Below are 26309 nucleotides of genomic sequence, written 5' to 3' on the forward strand. Positions count from 1 at the left end.
CTAAGTACTCATGGGAGGAGGGAGCTGCTCCCCAATTTCAGCAGAAGGTATGTCTCTTTTTCAAACTTCCCAACTTTCCTTAGAATTTCTCAGTTCCTAACCACATGTCAGAGACTGATGGGCAATAGAAAATGCTTGCCCACAGGGTGGCACTTATGATCCCATTTCCATCTATCTGTATTATTCTCATCTTTGTTGATACATTTTACGTTTTGCTTTTAAAACAATTTTTTAATGAAAAGAAGATCGCTTTCTCTCAAGGCAAAAAAAGGAAGCATCTTTTAAAAAAAATTTTGTAATTTGTTTTGGGGGGAGTGTGTGTGTGTCTGTGTGTGTGTGTGTGTGTGTGTGTGTGTGTGTGTAGTGTTTTGCTGCATGCCTATCCCAGGAACTGAAGTAAAAGATGGAGTCACAGTCATCATGTGAATGCTGGGAATTGAACTCAGGTCCTCTATAAGAGCAGCAAGCAGCTTAGTGGCTGCTGAGCCATCTCTGAAGATCCAGCATCTTTCAGAATGTACCTTCACTATCTTTCCCTTTGAGATTTCTGATGAGAAAATATTATGTATGATAGCACTGGGAGGCTGAGACAGGAATGTTATTTGAGTGTAGTGTCAGAAATCTAACAAACTGTACCTTTTAAAAAGGAACATGCAGGCTAAAGTTGCCTAGCCAACTGCACTGGCTGCTCTTCAGAAAACTTGATTCAGTTCATCATACCTACATGGCAGCTTACACTTGTCCATAACTCTAGTTCAGGAGATCCAATTCTCTCTTCTGGCCTTCATGGGTATTAGGTATGTATGTGGTACATGTACATACATTCAGATGAAACACACACACACATAAAATAAAAATAAATCTTTAAAAAATACACTAAACTGAGAGATTGTCTCAAACTTCCTAAACACATGTTAGTGAGGATATAGAAGAAAGTGTCCTCATAATGCTCTCTGTAGCAAATGTAACTTGGTATGGGAAAATAGTATTTAAGTTTCTTTTTAGAAGTAAGACTGCCTTACATCTCTCTCAATTCATTTTAAGTGTTTAATTCATTAGTATTAAATATATTACCATTATGGGCAACCAGTCCCTAACATTCTTTGTATCTCATAAACCTATGGAACTAAGTCCTATTTTCTCTTCCCTAACTCCTTGTAGCCAGCAATCAGCTTTCTATCTCTGAATTTGACTCCTGGGCACCTCATATTAGTAGACTCATATAGTACTTTTGTTTTTTGTGACTTGTTGATTTGTATAACATGATGACTTCAAGGTTCATCTGTAATGTAACAAGTGTCATAATTTTCTGCTTTATGGACTGAATAACACTTGGTTCTATGTGTGTACAATATGATGTTTTCCATTCATTTATCCAAGTTTTTAAGTGTTAGATTTTGCCACTTTAAACTGTCGACTTAATAACCTAGAGTCTTCTAAGAGGAAAGCTTCCATTGAGGAATTACATATGGGAAATTGTCAATGCAAGTGGACCCAGCCCGCAGCCTAGGTAGGCAGTTGGAGTAAGGCAGACTAGCTGAGTGGGAGCCTGTGAGCAAGCTAGCCGTTCATCCACAGTGCTTGCTTGAGTTCCTGTCCTGACTTCCCTTGGTTATGGGCTTTGACCGCTTGGAAGTGTAAGTAAGCCAAACAAACCATTTCCTCCCCTGAATTGCTTTTAGCCAGACTGTTTTATCACAGCAACAGAAATGACACTAGAAAAGATTTTTAGGAATATTCTAATTTACATAGTAGTTACACCTTGCCATTATTGCCAACAGTCCACAAAGATTTCCAGTTTTCTGGATATCTTTCCACTGCTTTTTATTTTCTGGATTTTTAGTAGTCCATACCCTGTAGGTATACATTGACATTTCTGTTTCCTTTATGGTTAGTGATGTTGAGTATCCATGTGGCTGTTGACTATTTATATATTTTCCTTATGGAAATTAAAGCCAAGTCCTTTTATGTTCAATTTATAATTATGTATTTTGCTTATTTTCAAACTGGATTTTTGTTGCTATGTTTATTGTAATGGTTTATTTTTTTTATCAACTTTGTTGAAATTCAGTATTAAGATAAGATTTTTTTTTTGGCTGTGTACAAAGGGTACTTTATTCTCCACAGAGTAATACATGCTAAGGTGGGATGGGCTTGGGCCAATGTCCCCATATGTACAGAATTGAATAAAGTGAGTCTCTGAGAGGTCTGATTTGCCTTGAGGTGAAAGGGGACATGGGAAGAAGATGATTGTTAAAACCAGAATTGTGTTAGTCTTGTGCTGGTCCTAGCTTGGAATGTAGGGAGATAAGGCTCTCTTTCTGTGTGGTCACTTCCAGGCAGGGGATGCCTGCTGGGTTTGAAGGGCTTTCTGTACCACATTTCCCACTGAGTATCTGGTATCTCTTGAGCCCAGGCAGGAACCCCTGGTGCAGGCAGGCTTTCTCCAGCCATCATCCTTTTTGTGAGCTCTATGTGTTCTGGGTCCATGGGTCAATGTTGCAGTTCCCTCCTCATCTTCATCCTCACTCTCTAATAGTGGGTCTGGCAAAAGCCCCAGGACCTGCATCCAGTCTTGGATATCATCAGCTCAATCTTCTCCCTCACCCACTGGTGCTAGTTCCATCTCTTCTTGTTCAGGATCTTGATTGAGGGGATGGCACTAGTAGCCTGTTGGGCCTGTTCCTGTTTCCTCCTGCTCTTCCTCAGGTCCTTCACTGCTTCAATCCCCAGTTCCTTTTGTAGGACCCTGATTGTGGCCCTAAGTCCACAGTCTGATTAGGGAAGATATGCTCAGGAACCATGGTGTCTCCTCCTAGAACAACTACTCCTGATATCTGAGCAGGGGCCTCTCAGAGCCCACAGCCAGACTCTCACCTTCACTTCTGGCAGGACAGAACATGCTGGGACTCTTCAACATTTTTCTTATTAAACATGTTAAAATGTGCTAGCCATATGAAGTTCTATAAACACTACCAATTTTAATTTTTCAAAATTATTCTTGGTCATAATTGGACTAAAAGTAATAAACATCTGAAGAATGCTCACATTAAAATTCTGATAGCGATATCAGCCATTTTATTATTGTTTTAGTCTGTACAGTTGGGATAATAAGTTCAGTGTTCTTTTTAAAATCTTCCATTCATTTCTAGTTCTCAAGATTTTATCTCTAACAATTCTATATGAAGAGATTTTGTATTTTTTTGGAAAAATTAACACTCAAGTAAAGTGTAGAACAGATGAAATACAAAGGTGACTTTGACTGATCTTTTGATTTTGTTACCCAACTTAAGATACACGTTCAATTCTAAACTATGACCAGATACTCTGGTATAATTCATTTCTGAATCATACATTCATTCTGAGGCCAGAAGTGGAAGTAGAGTTCTCAGGGCCAGACAGAGGTGTTGACAAGAGCGATATAAAGGAACTGAAGGAAACACAAAAGTAACAAGGGTCCGTATACATAGTGAGGATTCATTGAACAAAATACATTATTCCTTGTACAAGAAACATTTTTGACATCAGTTCTTAGAATTCAGTAGATACACATGATTCTTGAACCTGGGCTATGGAATTCACAGTACTAGAGAAGTATGCTGAGTTGGTGGCATGTGCCTGGAACCTGGAACTTGGGAGACTGAAGACCAACCTGAACTGAACAGTGGAAGGAGGGAAGAAAGGAGAGAGGATTGATTTCAGGATACATTGTGGATGATGATAAATGACAGTGAGTTGGAGCAGTGATAAAACATTGGAAATATTGAACCATTAGTTAAAATATATGTAAGTACATATTGGTTTTCACCCTTAAGGCAAACTACATGATGGTTAATATCTTAGAACAGTGTTGGTCCTATACAAAATAGATCTTTCCACAGTAAAAGAAATATTCCATGTCAGACTCCCATGTATAACATCCACTAGCACATTGGTACTGAGCAGTTGTAATATAGTTAATGTAACAAAAGAATTGAGCTTAAATTTTTATTTAATATTAATAAAAATTAGTCACTTGTGGTTAAATATGTACCTTAGTAGAAGGTTCAAGATTCAGGCTTGTACTTTGTTTTCTCCTTCCCCTACATTTAGTGCTTGTAATGCACTGGGCAGGTTACTAAACTTTCTTTGCCCTTATTTTTGCATATATGTGATGAAGATAAATGGCATACATATCTTCAGGAATTACTTTGTAAATTTATGACTTTGTTCATATAAAGTGCGTTGACATTTCCGTGATATATAGCACTTAGGTGTTAGTCATTGTTCTTTCTTTCACTGTTAGAACTAAGGAGCTAAGGAAAACAGCCAGTAATCCAACCACTAAAATCTTTTTTAAAATATTTATTATTTAAATTGTATATACATAGCATGGTACACACGCATTGTGCTGGCGCCATGTTGGATCTCTTCTCCTGACTCCCAAACTAAAGTTACAAGTGGCTGTGAACTGGCAATGTTGAAAACTAAATTTATGTGCTTTGGAAGACCAGCATGCTATCTGATCCACTGAGCCATCTCTCTAGCTTCCAACCACTAAAGGCTTTTATTGGAAATCTTTGGCATATAGTCTTGATCCATTTATTGACAATGTACACATTACAAATGTAGTAAAGTTAAAATATATTTGGGTGTATTCTGGGGCTATCATTCAGTATTAAGTATTACCAAATTTGTTGCCAAAAGAGATGATGAGATTTTTATCACACCAGTGTTAGAGTGAGGGCTTGTCTCATATTAAAAAATATTTTAAAGTCATTTGCTTTTAATACCATTCATCTCATTAATTCACATTCTCATTAATCTCATTAATTTATCTCTTGTATGTGTAGTGCTATGGTTGTTTTTTTGTTTGTTTTGTTTGTTTTATTTTGGTTTTATCGAGACAGGGTTTCTCTGTATAGCTCTGGCTGTCCTGGAACTCACTCTGTAGACCAGGCTAGCCTCCAACTCAGAAATCCACCTGCCTCTGCCTCCCAAGTGCTGGGATTAAAGGCGTGCGCCACCACCTCCCGGCTCTATGGTTTTATTTTGTTTTGTTTTGGGTTTTTGGTTTGTTTTGTTTCTTTTTCGAGATAGGGTTTCTCTGTGAAGCCCTGGCTGTCTTGGAACTAGCTCTGTAGACCAAGCTAGCTTCCAACTCAGAAATCTGCCTGCCTCTGCCTCCCAAGTGCTGGGATTAAAGGCATGCACCACCACCACCTGGCTAGTGCTATGGTTGAACTTTGGGTCTTGTGTATACTAGACAAGGTCTCTACCACCAAACTATAACCCCGGCCCTTTGTCATTGAGGCAGGATCTTGCTAAATTCCATACAATGGCCTTGTACTCATGGTTGAGACTTGTAATCTTCCTGTCTTAGCCTATCAGCTAGCTGGAATTATAGACTCACTTCCACACTTTTCTAGAAAGTTTTTATTTTCTGAGACTATATAGTTTAATTGCCAGATTGCATTAGTTATTCTTGTACTGGGCCCCTTAGGCTTTTTTTTTTTTTAATAGAGTAAAGAATAGAGTTTATTCGGGGCATGGGGAGGGGAGTTAAAGAGGTAGTAAAGGCAGAGAGGAGAGAGTAGAAAAGTAGAGGCTGGTCATGACCACGTGGAGAGAGGGGGGAGAAAGACTAGGAAGGGAAGAGTCCAAGAGGGCAAGAAAGAAGCTAAGAGAGTAAGGGAGGCAAGAGCCCCTTAGGCCTTTTTATATCCCTGCCTCTCACCCAATAATTTATTGTAATCTTTGTATAGAGGTTGGTTGATTCTTAACTGCTAAGCTATAGAATCTGAAGTATGCCCTGCCAGACCATGGTTTTAGTTTTTCATTTTATTCATGGTAATAGTGGTGGACTTTATTATAGCTAGGTTATCATATATTGAAGTCCATCTACTTCTATAATTATTGTATCTTTCTCCATTTTAGGTATTTCCTAAGATATACCATTGTAGGAAAGAAGAAGCCTAAATTTTTTAGTTTGATTTTTGAGATGTGGACTTTTTAAAAAAGTGTTTTTCAACCTTTCTTATCTGTTACAAGTAATTTTTTCTCTTTATCAGTTCATATTTTGGGGTTTTAAAATACTTTTTTTTCATTTTGGACTAATATGCTGACCTATGGTTTTTAGATTTTTGGTTTTGATCCATCTTGAGTTGTGAACAAATTGTGACATCTTCTGACCAAGTTATAAAACAGACACATTAAATTAAAAATAAAAGATAGTATTTTAATATGCATATTAGATATAGATGAACTATGTAAAAAATACTTCACTCTCGTTGTCCAGCATACATGTCTTCCATAATTTACTGCATCAGTTCAATGAGAATGCTTGAGATTTCTTTTTAAATTTTTTTGTCTGTTTCATACAGATACAACCACCTTACACTCTTTCCCTTTTTTTCCATTTATTCACTTTACACCCTGATCACTACCCCCACCTTCCTTCTGGTCGAGCCCCCCCCTCCCGTCCCTCCTCCCATACCTTCCTCCTAAGCCTAGCCCTGCAAAGACTTGATGTGCCAGGGTTGGGAGGATACCCAGTTGTGATTTCTTAAATAGCAGTTTCTCTCTGTAGTGATGACATGCAAATTGTTTTACATTTTATTTACAAAGTCACACTCATACATAATTCTCTTTTAAGACTTGTGTAGATCTTTAATTTTTAAATTACATAATTTTTAGAATTTCAATTCTTTATGATTAAATTGTAATATGTAAGTATACTCAAGATGGAAGACTGAAAATGAAAGAATTTAAACATACTATGGGAATAATTAGATTCCTTTGTTTTAGGTCTGACTCAAAGCTTTCTGAATTCATTTTACTCTTAAAACCATGTCATTAAATTTTTTTCTTAAAATAAAAATTATAGTTGATGTCTTTAGAATTGTATAATCTTTGAGTACAAATAAAAAGTAACTCCTGCTGAGACATGAGTACTTAGCCATACTCAGTGCTCTTGTGCTTGATGGGCATCTGGAATCAGACACACCCATCCCTACTGCAGTTTGTTTGAAGCACATAACTGGTTCTGAATTGTGAGGAGGGGGATGCATAGAAGCTATGTGTTAATAGCAAAGCAACGTAGAGAATGACACCAGGAACCAAAAAATGGAATTAAGCCTGGATCTCTGAGTTACCATCTAGATGTCAAAGAATAAATATTTCAAGATCTGTAAACTGTTTACCACTACTGTGTTATAGTTTTCTTCCTATGATTGTTTCATGTTGTTTCTCAAATTTTAAAGAATCTAAAAGCCTTCCTTAGTGTAAGGGACGTATAGAAACAGGCCATAGACACTAGTTTATTGATATCTGTTGAAAAGTGTCACTAGCATGATACAAAATCTGTAGTGTAGGCAAGATGGAAATCTGTCTATTAATCTGGTAAAGGTTAGGTATTTGTCATCAGAGCATAACCTAACTGGCATATGGCAGATCTCAGCTAACTAGTATTAATATTCTAGTATGTCCAGACTGTGCAGTCTATAAGATGGCCTGTTCTGCTTTATAAAAATCCTTTTTAGAGGCTCAAATCCTGCTCCCATTTCCCTTGCGATTGTAGTCATGCCTCTGGGTGAAAATTATGTGACCTGGAAACTTCCCTGTCCTAAAAGGCTTTCCAAATCTCCCCTAATTTGTCATTTAAGTTTAGAAAAATCAATATGGTAATGATAAAAATACTTAACTCACAGTTCATGAGAAGAAGCTATCAATTCAATATGAAATCATAAGATCACATAATTCTGAATTATAGTTTGGGGATTTTTGTTTTGTTGTTGTATTTTGTTGGGTTTTGTTGTTACACAATGTAGAACAGAATAAGAACAAACTAACAAAGTTGGTGTATAGAAGTGGTCACAGGAATGACTAGATGGAATTCTGGAAGCCATACCATAGAGGAATTTGTTAGAAATAATTAAGGGATTTTTTAAAAACATTGTTCAAAGACTTCTTTTAAAAAAAAAAAGATTTATTTATTTATTATATCTAAGTACACTGTAACTTTATCCAGACACACCAGAAGAGGGTGTCAGATCTCTTTGTAGATGACTGTGAGCCACTATGTGGGTGCTGGGATTTGAACTCAGGACCTTCAGAAGAGCAGTTGGTGCTTTTACCTGCTTTGCCATCTCTCCAGCCCCAAATTTTTATTTTTAAAGAGAAATAGGATGACACTGAGTCTGAGATGGTTAAAATGAAATTTGTTTTGTACCTGTGATCTTCACAATATTTGAATAATAGCTGTTGGTTGGAATGAGGCCTATATGTCACCCAAGATCTGGGTCTGGTAAGATTTTTTAAAAGTTTCTGAACTTTAATATAGAATGAGTACTTATTCTGAAGCCCTCCTTTTGGTCCCCACGCTAGGTAGGAAGGGAGGAGGAAAGGAGGGAGGGAGGGACAGACAGATGGGAGGGGAAGGGAAGGGAAAGAAAAAGAAAACAAAAGAAAAGAAGGAAACAAAACAGTACAGGAAGTAATTTTTTTCTTTTAAGATTTATTTTATTTATATGAGTACACTGTAGCTGTCTTCAGACACACCAGATGAGGGCATCAGATCTCATTACAGATGGTTGTAACCTTGTGGTTCCTGGGAATTGAACTCAGGACCTTTTGAAGAGCAGTCACTGCTCTCAACCGCTGAGCCATCTCTCCAGCCCAGTAAATTTCTTCCTTCCTTTTGGGCATAATAATTTCCTGTTCAGGTAAAAACAGACATTTAAGGAATGAAAAAAAAAAAAAATTCCAGGGTTTAAATGCCTTCTTCATCCTTTGGACTCCTGTAGTGTCTACAATACATGATGCCAGGTGTGGGCTAGCATACTCACTAGAAGACCCACAGGAGGGGCAGTACTGCCTAGAGTCAAGTAGTAAGGAGAACGTTGCCTTAGCAGAGCAGTGCCACACACTTTTAAGTCTTCAAAGTAAAGTATTTTTACTTCAAATTTATTTCAAAAATGAGTCCATGTGTGCTGATAATGAGATATTGCTATATAATGGTCTCCTTGTCCATAATGTTTTACAATAATAGTAATCATCTTGGTTGGATTTGCAGCGCACACAAATAATAAACATACTCTAACATACTCTCACAGTTTAAAGACTGTTTGGCTTAATAGTTACAGAATTTTAACCTCACAAAGGAAAAGTGAGAGCCAAGGTTGAGGATAAGGATTCTGTATTCAAAACCAGCCCGGGTTATATAGGAAGGCCCTGGATTGCCGGGGAGAGGGCCTCTGGGAAAGGTTGTGAAGTTCCTAGTGGGCAGGCACACACAGCATTTGGCATCTGTTTTCTTTCTTCCTCCACTCCCCTCTTTCCACTCTACTATTTTTCCTCATTTCTTCCCTCTAATTTTTATTGTAGCCAAGAAATTTGACATGGGTGAAATATTTTTTTAATATGCTAACCATATTTATACCATCTTTGTTGTTCCACGACTATCCTCAATTTTTAAAACATCTAAAATCCTACCAAATGCAATGCTTTAGGTTCATTTAGTGGTTTGTAGGCTTTTTTTAAAGTGTATACACACACACACACACACATTTATGTATTTGTGAGATTGTCTGCATGCGTGCCTGCATGCTAGAACAGGGCATCGGATCCCATTATGGATGTGAGGCTGTGCCTTGTTGATAGGAACTGAACTAAGGATCTCTGGAAGAGTAGACAGAGCTCTTAAAAACTAAGCTACCTCTCCAACCTCCTCAAATTTACATTCTTAAGAGTTTAGGCTAGCTTGTTAGCTAGAGAATGGCCAGGAGTCTAAATTGTGTGATTATTACGTATTTGGGGGTGAATATAGCATAAATAATTGTATTATATCAGAAGGCAAAAATAACTCATAGTGTATCTTGTCTGAAGAATTTCACACTAATTATTTTTAGTTTCTTCCCAGTTCTCATATCTTCATTGTACCATACTTTAGCATGCATGTTTTGCTTAGCTGTTCTAAAGATAAAAAGATCAAACGCTAGCCTAAGTTCTCCTAAAGCAACCATCCCAGCCCATTTTTCCCCCCAGAAATAGTTGCTGCTTCTAACAAAAGGTACAGTGATTTTTCTCAGATGAAATCTTTCCTTCTTATGGCAAGCATAATTTCAAGGCAGCTTTACTTCAAAATGACAACAAAAACTTGTTATGAAGCAGATGGACATACTGACATACAAAATGAAATGAAGCAAGACACAACAACTAAAGCTTCAAATGATTCTTTTTCTCTTTTAGATTTGGAAATACTTAGGTCTTATAAATTCTAAATTAGTGAAAAATCTTAATTAAAACATTTTCAGATAGCTTGATTATTGCCAAGTAAAGACTTCCCTCTAATTTGCAAAAAGGGTAAGTAAGCTGTTGATTGTAAGCCCCAGTTGTACATAGTGCTTGTTTGGCAGCTGACTTAAGTTGGACTCTGTTTAGTCTTTAACTTGCAAGCAATACACAGAACCTTATTTTTAATGCTATTGCAGTAATTTCCTAAGTCGACTTTGCCATCCTATCACTGTTAAACCAACTTAGAAAGGTTCTTTTCTTTTCTCTTTCTTTTCTCTTTTTCATGAGTTGTCAGATTATCTTCATTGGATAGTCAGGAAAAAGTATATAAATCTATGAAGCTGAAACAGAGCCTGTTTTGGGGGAAGGGGTGTTGCAAAGGAATATAATAGTACTTTAAGAAAAATAAGTGTATTATGATGTCTGTAGCTTTTGTCGTCTTGGTGCTCGCCACACTGCTCAAAAGAACCCTGCTGATCTCATAGACTATAGGATTGTATACTTCATACAAGATAATTTGATTTCTAGTTAGTGTAGTACACACATTATTTTTTTCTTCAATTAGTACAGGTAATAAGTGAGCATTATCTGATGGTATCCTTAGAGCATTTCTGCATTCTTGTGGAAATAGAAAACTAAGGCAAATAGAATAAAGACTTTTCAGTTACTCAGTGTATTAACCAAAAAGCGAAAATAATTTTGTTTTTTCATGCTTAATGAGTTTCTTTTCATTTGATTCCTTCATCCTTGGGCTAAGGTAGACAGCATCTGATAGCAGGCTGAGTTATCCTTTGTCATAGTTCTGTCACTGTCTCCATCTGTTGGTGTTAAGAAGTAATGCTTCTTTCTAAATATGCAAGCTGCTTCGTTGTAGCAAAAACACATTAAACAACAAGGAATTGCCCCCTAAACGCATTATCTTAAAGTCATTTTAAAGATACTAAAAGTATCATGGGATGTCAGCTTTTGGAGACTGTGTGTGTGTGTGTGTGTGTGTGTGCGTGCGTGCGTGTTAGTAATATTAAAGAGTTACTTAAAACTTATATGCATTTAATCAGATGTAGTGGTGCACACCTTTAATCCCAGTACTCAGGAGGCTGAGTTAAACAGATTCCTTTGAGTTCAAGGGCAGCCAGAGGCACATAGTGAGACCCTATCTTGAAAAAACAAATCCAACCCCTTCAAATTATGCATATTAACAATATCAGATTCATTATTTTATTCTTTAGGAAACATGATTCATCTTATCCTTTTGCATCATGATCAGATCGAGTATCATGGTGCAAAAAGGAATTTTTAGCAAGAAACCTCCCAAATCCTGACAGTCTTTGCATACTCAGATTGTTAGCTTTTACATCATTGCTTCTGACTTGCTAATGAAGAGCTCAATATAGCTTCTGATGCATTCCAGATATTCTGGGTGATAACTGGCTAGAGATTCACTGACATCACAACCAGCAGTTGTTGATTTCTATTGTCTCTTAGTACTTAGTAAGTGCTTTATTCTGCTCCTGGTACCTGACTAATCTGAGTGTGTGTGTTCAGCTCTGTGGAGGAGCAATGCAGAGGGTCAGTGTGCAGACACTGTGGAAAGTGTGCTTTCAGAACTCTGTACGATGAAGCAAATGCCAGTACAATGAAGGTATGTGACTCTAAACTCGTCTTTATGTTTGTAGAAGGTTTTAAAAATATAAATTATTCTTGTTTACTTAGTACCGTAATTTTTATTAATGGATATATGCAATAAAATCTAAAATTAGGACATTTAAAATATTTTTACAAAGTATATGTGTTTTTAGATAGCTAAAACTCTGTACCTACAGTAGTGCCAGTTCCTTCCTACACCTCAGATTTTCAACATTTCTTATCTCATGTAGATAGAGTGGTTTACCTGTGTGCTGGTTTGTATTTTTTATATAGCAAAACAAGTTGTCAGTTGAAAGAAATGTCTTTAAGTTCATTTTAAAATAGATCAACTACATAGCCTGTTCAATTTTTAAATTTCACTATGGAGCAAATACCAATGTGATGGAGATACTGGTTAGAAGTGAAGAAACTAAGTACTTTAACTCTCAAAACCCATGTTAATATTTGTGCCCTTGGTTAAGGAAGGTGTAGATAATTTTTAAAGTACTTAGGCAAAAAACATAGATTTGTCTTTGCTGTGACTGGCATAATGAAATACCATGATACAAAGAGAACAAATCTCAGTCCCAGTAGAATTCTTAAAATTACCTGATTTTCTAACTTTACTGTCTGAAAATTTAACATCACATTGTTTTCCTCAAAACTGGAATCTTACCTCATGATTATGCTGATAGGGATGGTGTGTCCTCAAGAATGCAACTGACTTGTTTATGAAATGTTATAGGTTCTTTTTAAGAGTTTACTTGCTTTTTACCTGATATTAGTTGAGATTTTAACAAGATTTGCAATTGCTGTGGCATTTTCAAACATCTTTCCTTGTATAACAGTTTGTTTGCTCTTAAGAAATAACTCGAGCTCTCTTGCCCTTGCTCTTGTCCCCCTCTTTCCCTTCTTTCCCTTCTTTCCCCTCTTTCCACGTGGTCATGGCCATCTCTCACCTCTCTGTCTTTTCTTTCTCTCTTTACTTCTCTATCTCATTTCTCTTCCTATTTTTCTATAATAAAGCTTTGGAACTAAAAAAAAAAAAAAAAACCAAAAAACCTCATTTCAGTTTTAGTGAACATAGGAAAATCACTAAATGGCCACATAGATATTCTAATATCGGTTATTGAAACTAGACTTTTATCAGATGCATCATTTCAGTCTTGTGCTTAAAAACTACTATCACCATTTTTAAGTGTTAAATTTTAAATTGTTATATTGAATACTTCCAAAAAAAGAATAAAAATTAACATGAGCAGTATTTACCTTTTATTCTTAACAACTGCTCTCATCTAAACATCTAGTTCACTTTTAATCTTTTCCCCATTCCCTTTTCCTTTGGGTTTTGTCTGTGGCTCTCTTTGTCTTTTCTCTTACATTCATCTCCCCCTCTTCCATCTTCTTTCCCACTATGTCTTAGGCTTTCTGCATCAGAAAACTGTGCATCTACTTGGTGTCCTACCCTTCCTCTCTCTGATGGATTCTATATTAATCTTTCCTTTCCTTAATCCTCTCTTTTCATAACACTCATTCCTTTTTTTATTTTTTTCTCTTTCCTCCTTCCTCTCCTTTTCTTCTAGTCTCTGGTCTGTTTGTCTCACCTCTGTCTGTTGACTACCGTGTGTTTCCTCCTCTCTCTGTACCCTCATCCTCCTCTCTGTCTCACTCATTCCTGTGTTGCTCTTGTTAACATGTCTGTATCTCCTGCCTCTGGCTCTGTGTCTTTGAGGTTTCCATTCCTCCCTTTCACAGCTCTCTTCTTTCCCTTCTTCATATGGAAGATTTCAGTTGTCACCAAATGTAGAAGAGCAGTGACTTTAATCTCTTTTGTTATTGCTGCTGCTTAGTCAGTAGCAGTTCCTGGATGCATTTTAATTTATGTTAAATTCTGTTCTCTTTCAAACTGGTAGATAAGGAGTTATGATCTTAAGGTTATATATTTTAAGTAAACAGATTTTTAGACCTTGTTCATATTTTTAGAACTTCATGCTTGAGGCATTGTCATTAGATTGAAGTCATTACATATTAAATATTTTAAAATATTTTGTCTTCCCAAGCTGTACATGTGGTAGGTCATTATGAGACAGGTTTTTCTCTTAAATGGTTTTTCTTTTTCTGTTAAATTTTCAGGTTTATAAGAAGGAATTCAAAATCAAGACACTATAGTTAATTCTCTTCATAATTGTGCTGTAGGTTATGAATAAATTTGTATTTTTCAATACTCCTATGGCCTTTTATGTCATTATTTTTCAAATGTGTCACAGTGGACATATGCTCACATTTTCTAACTTATGATTTGTATTTTGAAGTGACTATAGTATAGATTCAGGGGATATTACAGAAGTAAATAGTACAGAGAAGTTTCGTGGTAGGTTTTGATTGTTTTATAGGTTTTCTTTTGCTGTCTCTTGCTTTGTTAGTAAGGAATGAACCCAGGACCTTGTACATGCTAGGCAGAGTACTCTGCCATTGACCTTCATCTTCAGCCATTTGAAACTTTTATTTTTAGCCAGAGTCTTGCTGAGTTGCATAGGCTGCTTCATTATTACTAGATAGCATCTATCTAGCAAATACGAGATCCTTCCTGAATCTCCAGAGTACAGGAAAACACAGGATGCTTTAAAATCTTGACCCTTTAAAAGTTATACCTTCAAGATTCTGTAACAAGTTTTTAAAATACCCTAAAACACAAGAGTTCACTTCCCATTTACGTAAATACAAAAATCCTAAATCTTTTAAACTTTGCAATAGTCATATTTCCATTCTGTTAATACAGCAAATTAAGACAACTTGTTGAAATATCTTATGTATTAACAGTACCTGATAGTTTTGTGATAACTAATATGATCTTACCACAAAAGAAAATTCATGAAAAGTTTTCTGTACATGTATTCCTCTGTGTGTTCAAGAAACAGATACACAGATTGATTTTTTTTCAGAGTTAAATGCTGTTTTCACATATATGATTCCTGCCCCCATAAAATGTAGCAACTATTACTTCTACATTGCTTTGATGACACTAATGTTTTATTACTGTCTCTGGTATGTAGTTGTTGTGGGCAGTATAAGGTGAAGGTGAAGTTAGAACCCCACCCCAAATTGTCTCTATAAGCCTCTGTACCTCTATAGCTAATCAGCACTCATTTTAATTGATTTGTGTTAATTTTGGCACAGAATACAGCCTGACCATTCCTAATACCCAAGTCCAAAATGCTAACTAATCTTTCTGAATGGCCAAGTGGTGCTATATAAAAAGTTCTATACCTCATCTTATGTCAAAATGAAAATAAACACACACCAAAAATATTAATAAAACTGCCTCCAGGCCAGAAAGATAGTGTCTTAGTTAGGCTTTTACTGCTGTGCACAGACGCCATTATCAAGGCAACTCTTATAAGGACAACATTTAATTGGGGCTGCCTTACAGATTTAGAGGTTAAGTCCATTATATCAAGGCACCAACATGGCAGCATCCAGGCAGGCATGGTGCAGGAGGAGCCGAGAGTTTTACATCTTCATCTGAAGGCTGCTAACAGAATATAGGCAGCTAGTATGAGGGTCTTAAAGCCCATACCCACAGTGACACACCTACTCTAACAAGGCCACACCTCCTAATAGTGCCACTCACTGGGTTGAGCATATACAAACAGTCACAGGTAGGTAGGTAGGTAGGTAGGTAGATACATACATACATACATACATACCCACCCATGTATGTGCCTGTGTGTGTCTTTGTGTGTGTCTGCACATGTGCCCCCCACATGGATGGTTGGTAGTTGGTTAGATACGTACATATATGTATATGCAATTGTGATCTTAATAAATTACATTTATTGTATGTGTATGCTTGCTTGTCTGTATATGCACCATGTGTGTTCAGGTGTTCAACAAGGCCAAAAGAGGGTGTTAGAGCCCCAGAAGTTGGAATTACAGGTAGTCATGAGTCACTTGATATAGATGCTGAGAACTGAACTTAGGTCCTGTGCAAGAGCAGCAAGTATTCTTAACCTCCCAGTCTAAAATATGATAAATATCTTTTAAATACAAAACACTCCTGATCTCTAGCATTTTGGGCAAAGGCTGTTTACTCTGTGTACTCAGTTTTATTTACTCCCTAAATTCCTGTAAGCTAAAGTTCTACAAAAGTATAATACAGAAAATTTAATGGAGGAAGCTCCATTAATATCTCATTGCTAAGTCTTAATTCTCACTTGAGTAGAGCGAGTTTATATGAATGTAAACAGAGTTCTTGGTTCTTGGTTCTCCAGATGCTTATATATGACCAGCATATAAATGTATATGTATATTGTGTGTAAGATAGGGCTTTCCTGTACAGTTAAAACCGGCTTCAAAATTGCTGTCCTCCTATTATAAGTGTGATTCTGAGTGCTAGAATCACAGATAGACACCAAATAGGTCTTTATTTTATACACAAATGTTATAAAATGGAGTACATTATGTAGTATATAAATCTCACAAATAATGTTATGTAAACCTGATATTTTTTGCAAATATTTTATTATGTACTATATGTATTTTCTAATGTCTGTATAGCTAATAGAAATCTATGGATGTTCATTTATATAATATACATGCAGGAAATAAAAAACAAGGTTTGTTAAGATTTATGTAGCGTTTGTAAAGAACCATTAGTCTGTAAAACCGCATGTGGTTTGTGAATTTGCATGAGGAAGGAAGCATCTGTAGAAGTGCTATATCTGACTAGAAGTCCTTGGATTGATTAATAAGATTTCAAGAATTCATCATAGTCTGAGGCTTGCCACTTTATCTGGTTTATAAATTGATGCTAAGTCTGTGTTTTTGTTTTTGGTTTTTTGAGACAGGGTTTCTCTGTATAGCCCTGGCTGTCCTAGAACTCATTCGGTAGACCAGGCTGGCCTCAAACTCAGAAATATGCCTGCCTCTGCTTCCCAGAGTGCTGGGATTATAGGTGTGCGCCACCACCACCCGGCAAGTCTGTTATTTTTTACTTATCATTTCCTTATTTTTTAAATGTTCCAAGGAATGTGTGGCTATTGCCTAGGATAGTAAACATTTACACAGACACCACAGTGTTTTCAAGCAGCTTTTGTTGTTGTTCACCTAAGCAGAATCCCATGTAGTCCAGGTGGGCCTTGAGCTCTGTGTGCAGTGATAGGTTACTTTGAACTGATTTTCCTTCTCCCCACCAACACCACACCCAGTTTATTAGTGCCTATTTATGGAACACAGTCTACCAATTGAATTATATCCCCGTCCCAGACATGTCTTTAAAATAAACAGTGACATATGAAACAGGGTCATCAGAAGAAAGTAACAACATTTATTTTATTATCAGTAATTTTACAGTAGTTGCTAAACCACACCTCTCTTTACCAGGTTTAGAGTGAGCAACAACAAAAGTTGGGCAGTGCATGAAATGGGCAGTTATAAAATAACACAAAAGAAATTTACTAAGTATTAACAACAAAGTGAGTGAGACATGGCTAGGAAATAATGAGGGAAGATCATATAAAAGCGAAACAGTCCACCTATTGAGCTTCTAGCCATAGACAGCTAAGCCAGTTAACATAACAATGTAGGTACTTCAGAGGGACTATACAGGGCTCCCAGCTCCTCTTGCTCAGGTTGCCCTGAGATGGATCTCTAGATACAGAGAGCAACTGAGCATTGTTTGCCCTCAGCAGCAACTCCTCCTCACAAAGTAAAGTTGTTTGTACTTTACAGTACAAAAAATAGCTTTGTAGTGTATGAGGATGGATGATGGCAACAGAAAGAAAACTCCTGGTCTACCAAAAATCTGGGTTTAATCTATTTGTTACTAATTATAAAATGATCTTTTACTCAAAGAAGATATAAAACCTTTTGAGGCCCTCATCCCCACCCCATATAATCCTTAGAGATGCTGTTTTGAATAAGGGCTGTGATCTTTTGTTAGAATGAGTTGGCAATTTAATTAAGGGTAACACATTAAAAGTTATAAAACAGGTGTCTGCCAGTTGTATCTTTAATTAAAATTCTATAGAAGAAACCCCCTGCATCATAAAGGAACAGGGTCTAAACTTGCCTGAAGCCCAGTATGAACTTTGTAAAACGCTCATGGCAAACCATTATATCTTTGAAACCCTCAAAATGTTTTTCATTATTGTGACCTTGAAATGCCAGTCATGGGTAAAGGCTGTAAAACAATAACTTTTATAGTCAGTATAGAAAACTACTAAGGAAAAGATAATTTTGAAATCACGGAATACCATATCAGAGTCTACTAAATTATCATACAAACAAGTTTTTTAAGCAGATTAGTATAAAACAGATATGTATACATTGATAGCATGAGAAGTGATTGAATAAAATAGAAATTAATCCAAACGTGATGCCTCATGCCTTTAATTCCCAGCACTTGGAAGGTAGAGGCCAGTCTGGTCAGGGACTGGAACATAGGGAGTTCCAGCCTACATAGTGAGACCTGTTTGAGAAAGTCAAAACAGACCAGAGAGCATGCATGCATGCGTGTGATTATACTGAGAATGGTGTTAACCTTCTACTTATAATGTTATGGGCCTTGCATAGACCACATCAGTCAGAGAGTAGCACCCATCCAGTATGATCTCCCTAGTGAGAAGACTACTCAGTGGCCCACAGGCCCACATGAGTCACCTCACAGGAATAAACATAGCAGGCCCACCATGAATGACAAAGATATTTCTATTATTCCAGACGTAGCCAGCCACAAAACCCAGCCAGATTCTTCATTTTACAATACTTGTTTCTATAACTTGATAAAATATAACGTCCTTCATTAGAGAAATAATAGGCTTCTCTCCTTTATGACTCTGAGAATGGATGAGTAGATGCTGCACCCTCTGATTGATTCTCTCTACTGGTTCTATACCTGCAAGCATCTCCAAATAAATAATAGTTATTACAATTTTGGGGGAAATTTTAATCAATTCAAACTCAGTATGGAAACCAAAGAAAATCTTTGTTCTCCTTTCATGCCCATTATGTTGAGCTCTTTTCTCATGGGAATATTCTCTAAATTTGAGCATAGAAGTGTTAGGAAGTGATTAACACACCTTTTATGTAAAGCTACAATGGACCAGATTTCAGTATGTTGTTATTTGCTCCATCTGCCGGTAGCTAAATTCCTTCCACAGAATTCTCCATATTCTCTACAATCAGTAGCCATGATTTTCCAGTTTTTTTCCCTCTGGTCTATGACCTGCTAGCATCTCACATGATTTAATTCACTTTGCTGCTGAAAGTTCAGTCTCTAACAGTTCTGGAAGCCATTGATCTACATGTTGCTGTTTCTGAGAATCTTCATCACCATCCTCAGAGAACTGGAACCAGTCTTTTTTCCCCCTCCCCCCTTCTATGTGATATGTGTGGTTACCCAGACACCACAGGCTTTTCCTTTCCTGTTTCTCTCCTGCTTTGGTTCTCTAATGAAAACTGTACCTTCTGGCTTAAACTAGGATTCCTAGTTAATAATATAAGCATATGAGTAAAGTTCTTTTAATACTTATGGGTCTTGATTTGGGGAGGGGATTAGACTTCTGTGTATATGTACTGCTGCTTTTTTTGGGGGGGGGAGGTTATGTGTAGATATGGACATATGTACCTCTCGAGGTCCCAAGACAACTTCAAATGTTGTTCCTTTGTCATTATCAATTAACCTGGAACTCACTGAGTAGGCGAGGCTTACCAGCTAAGAAACCCAAGGGATCCATATGTCTCTGCTCTTCTAGCACTGGAATATTGACCAGGATGGGCTTTGGTCAGGACCATTCTCTGAAATTCACCAGCTGAGTGGCCATGAGATGTGTTGTAGGGGCTATTTTGGCACACCTATACTGCTACCATATTTTTCCCTGTGTTTTTGTTATTTTCCAAGAACTACAACTCCCAGTATTCCAGAAAGTTATCTGGTACTTGGGACATTCAGGTTAACTTTTGGGTAGTACATCTATAACCTTGGTGTTTCCTTTCCTGTCTCTTCCAGTTATCTCAGCCCCAGCCTTTTCATTGACCATGCCTATATCCAGTAAGTTTCCCCTCACTCACTTTCTGTTAAATTAACCTATTCCTTTCTGTGTGCAGTGTAGAGGTGCTGGTAGCAAGAAGATTGATAGCTAATAACTTAAACCTAAGTTCAGATCCTTAGTCATGCAGCCTTGAGAAAACTGCTTAATTATTCTTGGCTCAGTAAAATGTAAAATGGTACTATAAGCTTGTAAAATGATAACATCATTAATAATACATCATTAATAATAACATCAAGATTTTGTATAATTAGCTCACTGCAGGGATAGTGCTTAATAAGTACTTAGGAGTCGACTGTTATTTCATACGTATTTCAATCAGCTTATTGTACACATTTTAACAAAAGTTTGCAAAAGTTTAACAAAAGTTTGAAGAAAGTAAAAATCACATCTTGAAGAAAAGTAAAAACACACTGAGAATATAAGGTCAGGACTGGAAAGATGACTCTTCAGTTAAGAGCACTGGCTGCAGCTCGTTGAAGGGATTCAAGGTCAGTCTAATTCCAGCACTCACATGGCAGCTCACCATGTTCTGTAATTCCATTTTAGGGGACCCAGCACCCTCTTCTGGCCTCTGTTAGCACCATATGGTGTACAAACATACATGCAGGCAAAATACTCATACACATCAAATAGTCTTTTAACAAAATTGTAAGGGAATATTGTTAAGTCCAAAATGGCAGTCCCACTGGCAGTGTCTTAAATTACAGTCTGGGCTCAGTTTCTGACAGTAAACAGAAGGATTATAGATGGGTAGACAAAAGGTTGAGCATTCCTCAGAAACCTGTGTGATATGTGCCAAGGAAAAACATTACTTCTCTCTCCCTACAGGAAAATGGGCCATCTAGTTTTCTATTAGCATAAACGTGTAATATTAAAGCCCATGCTGATCTCCAGTCTCTTAACTCCCCATTAACACCTGTAACAAATGTCAAAACCCCTCTTTGGGCCCACCAACCTCCTACCCTAAAACCTCCTAGCTATTCTAGTTACAGCCTCCCCTTGGGCTTACCTGCTCTCTTTTCAAACCAGCAGGGCTTTCCCTGCCATTTGCTTTTCTGCTTCTCTAGAGATGGCCATAGCATCTTTGAACTTACCTAAATTCTGTGGTTGTTTTACTGCTTCCTTACTTACTAATATAATGATCTTAATAAATATTTATGTTTAAACAGGTGTTTCCATTACAAATGTGGTTTAAAGGGGGGTTCTTTAGCACTGGTTTTTCTCTGGCAAATTTCAGGATTAACAGCTATGCAATAATACAGGGAATGAAATACATGAAGGGAAAAGGGATCTTGAGACAGAACAATGACATGAGTTTTCATATACTATATTTAAGGTCTCTCTAGGACATTTAGGTAGAAATCTAAGTCTTTATACTATAATATTCACAAAGCAGAGTATTTTACCTATAAAGTACTTTTTCACCATAATATCTTTTACAACTATTTTCTAGTTTGAACCTTACTGGAATTATATTTTAATACCCCCCCCTTTATTTTTAAACAATAGGAATAAAAATGTACTCTGCAGTTTTGTTTTTAAACGAGGGTGTTGGGTCCTCTAGAGCTAGAGTTATGGGTGGTTCTATACATGGGTGCTGAGAACTAAACTGTGGTCGTCTACAAAAGCAGTAAGTTCTCTGAACCACTGAGCTCTCTCTCCTGCCCTCTCTTCTGTTTTAAAACCAACATTATTTTAAAACCAACATTATTATGTCTACCAGGCTGACAACTTTGGCCAATGTATGCAAATCTTCCGTCTGTGAGACCTGGGATCTGAGGACCTAAAAGAATAGGGCAGCAGTCTAATGCTTTATGTAGACAACCTTACTTCAGTTTCAGTGTACTTTTATACATGAATGAACAAAAGAAAGCAGTGATCCAAAGAAGTTGAGTTCAGAAAAACATGTAAATGAACGTCCGTAAGCACATACTAAATATTAACAGAGCAGCTCTTTCCCAGAACTTTCTAAGGACAGACTAATTTAAACACAATTGCCTGGCATAATTTTATCTGGGAAAGCACAAAAGTAAGACAGAAGAACATTCAGATTCAGGGTACACTGACCAAATTGGATTCTATAGCTATGTTCTGACATCCAACAAGAATAAACATGTCTTATAAGTTGAATGTAAATGTTTGTCACAGGAAGCAAGAAATTATGTCCAAAAACAATCCAAGAAACAAAATGCACATGAGGTAAAAGGCCCTCTGCCCGTTTTTTCTGGAGCCTCTCTCACAGTTACCCAAAGCATTGCTCACCATGCACCATTCTTCTGACTGTGTTCTGACACCAGGCTTACAGTAAAAACTGCAGGAAAGTTTAGATGACAAAAGATGCATATAACGATATAGCATTAATAATTTGATTTATTGAAACAAAAACACTATTAATTAACATTAAACTATTCTGTTGAAACCAGACTTGTGTCTTTTTTTTAAAGTACTAACTTCCCAACTTTGATCAGATGGAGCAGCACAGTTTAATCATTTGATAAACAATAGAAAAATGTACAGAATTTTTATTTTAAACAAAAATTGAAAGGTATAGTTTTTCATTTGGGTGGTAGAGGCACACACCTTTAATCCCAACACTCAGCAGGCAGAGGCAGGCAAATATCCGAGTTCCAGTACAACCACAGTCAGGGCTACAGACACTCTGTCTCAAAAATAAAGGTTGAAAATATATTTTCTCTCAGTGTTTTATAATGTATAATATGTTCCTGACAGGTCAGCTATGTTAATATTGTCAGGTCCAAAAGAAACCCAGGACAACTGACTAACTGTGCTGCCAGTTAGCATACCAGAGTGCTTGCCTGCCTCCAGGTTCTCTCAACCCTGCAGAGTCCGGGGGCATCCTGGCTCTTCACACCCTGTCCTTACCCTGAACTCCAGATCATTGACTTCCCTCCCTCCACCTTCTTAGTCCTAAATAACCCTGCCATTTTGGCCATCACCCTTTCTTGTTTATCTTTCTTCCCCACCACCCCTGTGTGTCTGTCTTCCTCTCTTGCTCTAACCCTCCTTTCTCTCCTCTCATGGTCCAAAACATTCTTCTGGCTTTTTTTTACCCTAGGACTTTCTCCACTTGCTCTGGACTCTTCTAGATGATTCTGGCTCTTCGCTCCCCTCAACTCCCCACCTCTCTTTCTATTTTTCTCTCTCTCTTTTCCACAAAAGAAAACTTCCCCTCCATGGTACCTTGGAGCAGTCATCTTCTAACTTTATACATTTGGTGCCAAAACCTCCAGATGGGGCATAATTAGTTTCCCTTCCATAGGCCCAGCTTCCTAAGTAAACCAAGCTGTTGATTTGACTCTCCTAATGAGATGGGCACAGCAAAGAAACCAAATATGCTGCTCTGTGTGGGAAAAGTTTATTCCAACTGCCAAGGCTGTTTCTCTGGAAAGTAGAGAAAAGTAACAGGGTGAAACCTCTTCAGTGTTATAAGGGAATAAATAGATACTTGGGAGAAAGGGAGCCTGTTAACTGGGATGAGAGGCTTTAAAGTTTATAACATATACTTATGAGGAAAGACTGAGGGAGCCTGTAGATTGGCGTGGACCTGACAAATATGTTAGGTCTCTCAGGATTTTATTTGTAAGCATTTTGCAGTTTATTGAATCATGGTGACAAAGATTATGTTGTGTTAAGGCAACTGTATGGGATTAAAAAATAAATAGCCAATTTTAAATTCAAGACACTCAATGTCTGTCCCCCGTAAGTATGAAACAAAAGAGAAGGCTCATGTCATTTTAATAAGACAAAGGGTAGTAAAGGCATATGTACTGGCTGGTTTTGTGTGTTAGCTTGACACAAGCTGGAGTTAATCACAGAGAAAGGAGCTTCAGTTGAGGAAATGCCTCCATGATATCCAGCTGTAAAGCATTTTCTCAATTAGTGATCAAGGGGGGAGGGCCCATTGTGGGTGGTGCCATCCCTGAGCTTGTAGTCTTGGCTTCTATAATAAAACAAGCTGAGCAAGCCAGGGCAATCAAGCCAGTAAGTAACATCCCTCCATGGCCTCTGCATCAGCTCCTGTGTGTCCTGACTTGCTTGAGTTCCAGTCCTGACTTCCTTTAGTGATGAACAGCAGTGTGGAAGTGTAAGCTGAATAAACCCTTTCCTCCCCAACTTGCTTCTTGGTTATGATGTTTGTGCAGGAATAGAAACCCTGACTAAGACAGCATATCATAGTATTTTATTTACATTGAGAACCTAACAAAACTAGAGGCAAATTAAAAATCATTTTGCTCCCTTTTCTGTGAGTTTTTTTTTTTAATGTAGAGCTAAAATATATATTACAATGGTAGAAAATAATAAAAAGCTAACAAGAAAAGTGACCAAATCCAAAATGTTGCTTCATTTGTTGGTGTTTCATGTGTGTAAGTGTTTTTACTTTCATGTATGTACATGTCTGGTGCTCACAGAAGAAAGAAGAGGATTTTGGAACTCTGTGGAACTGAAATCCAGCAGGCAGTGAGCCATCATGTGGGTGATGGGAACTGAACCCTAGAGTTCTCTGTAAGGGCAATAAGTGCTTTTAACTCCTAAACCATCTCTCCATTGCTCTACTATGAATTTCATTGTTCACTTAGAAAGTTCACAGTGAGCCGGGCGGTGGTGGCGCACGCCTATCATCCCAGCACTCTGGGAGGCAGAAGCAGGCAGATTTCTGAGTTTGAGGCCAGCCTGGTCTACAGAGTGAGTTCCAGGACAGCCAGGACTATACAGAGAAACCCTGTCGCAAAAAAAAAAAAAAAAAAAAACCATCCAAAAAAACCAAAATATAAAAAAGAAAAGTGCACAGTGATAGGCCCTTAAATGCCTACCTCCTGGTCAGCAACCTCTCTCATTCCTCATGCACATAATCCACAGGTTCTAGTACTTATTTTCTGGATTGTGCTAGAAATGAGGGTATGTCTTTTTTAAAATGGCCTATCTAGACCCAGGTTCTTGGCCATCTGAGCAGGGTCAGGCATGAGTTCCTTCTTGTGGAGTGGACTTTAAATCCAGTTAGAAAGTAGTGGTTACTCCCACATTTATGCCACTATTACACCACCATATTATGCAAGTGTGTCACCATTGTACATTACAGGGTTGGATAATTTGTCCTCAGAGTAACTTCTAGTACCATGAATACTAGTCAGTAGGGCTGAAGACTCTAGTTAGGCACTAGCTCAACTTCTCCATGTTCAATGAAATAGGTAAGTGTTGTCTTTAGCAATAGGGCCATACCATCGATTTGTGGAGAGCAACTAATAGTCTTGGCAAATAGCCTGAATTCATTGGGTATTTTTATGTAGGGCCCCTTTTGATCGACCACTTAATTAGCTGACACCCTCAACCACTTAATTAGCTGACACCCATTTCTTCTGACTTTGGAAGTTTCACAAGGTGGTAAAGATGTCTAGTTGGAACATTGTCTCCCTTGTTATGTTATGGCTCCTTAGATTTCTTTCATATCTGTATATATTTCAAGAAGCTTCTACAGTGGTAGGTTTTTATACAACCCCTTAAATGGCCCTTATTGTTAATTGTCCTTCCCCATATTCTCTTCATAACACCCTCTTCCCTCCCCTTTTCCACTTAATCCCCTTGTTCTAGTCTGCTCTGTCCTTTCATAACTATTTATTCTATTTCCCTTTCCGTGGGAGGGCCTCCTCTCCCACCTAGACCTTTACCTAACCTCTGTGGTATATGGATTGTAGCCTGCCTTTTGAAGGCTTAAGAGCTAACATCCACATATAAAAAAAAAATACCGTATTATTATTATTATTATTATTATTATGATTATTTCACTCAGGTTGATTTCTTTTTTTTTTTTTCTAGCTCCATCCATTTGCCTGCAAATTTCGTGATTTTGTTGTTTTTAACAGTTGGATTATATTCCATTGTGTAAATGCACCTCATTTTCTTTATCCATGTATTTGCTGATGGATGTCTAGGCTATTATGAATGAATAGAGCACCAATGAACATGATGAGCCAGTGTCTCTGTAGTAGGAGGATATAGAGTCCTTTGGGTATATTCCAAAGGTGGTAAAGATGGATCTTGAGGTAGCTCTATTCCCAGCTCCCTTAGTAACTGCTAGGTTACTTCCATAGTGGCAGTAAGAGTTTCCATTCCTACTGGCATTGCACTTACCTGCATTCTTGCCAGCAGGAGCTGTTATTTGTTTTATTGATTCTTGGCCATTCTGGCTGATGAAATTACCTAAGATGAAACTTTAGGGTAATTTTGATTTATATAAATGTTTCTATTTTAGAGCAGAAATGTTCTATTAGGCATATGTGCAGCTATATTACCATTGTTGCTTTTAGCATTAAATTTCATTGTGCTCAGTTGTTTTACCTAAAA

The 26309-nt window shown here is 37.4% G+C and overlaps 1 protein-coding gene and 1 pseudogene across 1 annotated transcript in view; one reads left to right on the forward strand and one right to left on the reverse strand.

Moving 5' to 3' along the window:
• Positions 1-26309, forward strand: part of R3hdm1 (R3H domain containing 1) — a 123466-nt gene that overhangs the window by 18795 nt on the left and 78362 nt on the right.
• Positions 2167-26102, reverse strand: LOC127697780 (male-enhanced antigen 1-like; annotated as a pseudogene).

Source organism: Apodemus sylvaticus, chromosome 12 (genome assembly GCF_947179515.1).
Source record: "Apodemus sylvaticus chromosome 12, mApoSyl1.1, whole genome shotgun sequence".
NCBI classification, from domain to species: domain Eukaryota; kingdom Metazoa; phylum Chordata; class Mammalia; order Rodentia; family Muridae; genus Apodemus; species Apodemus sylvaticus.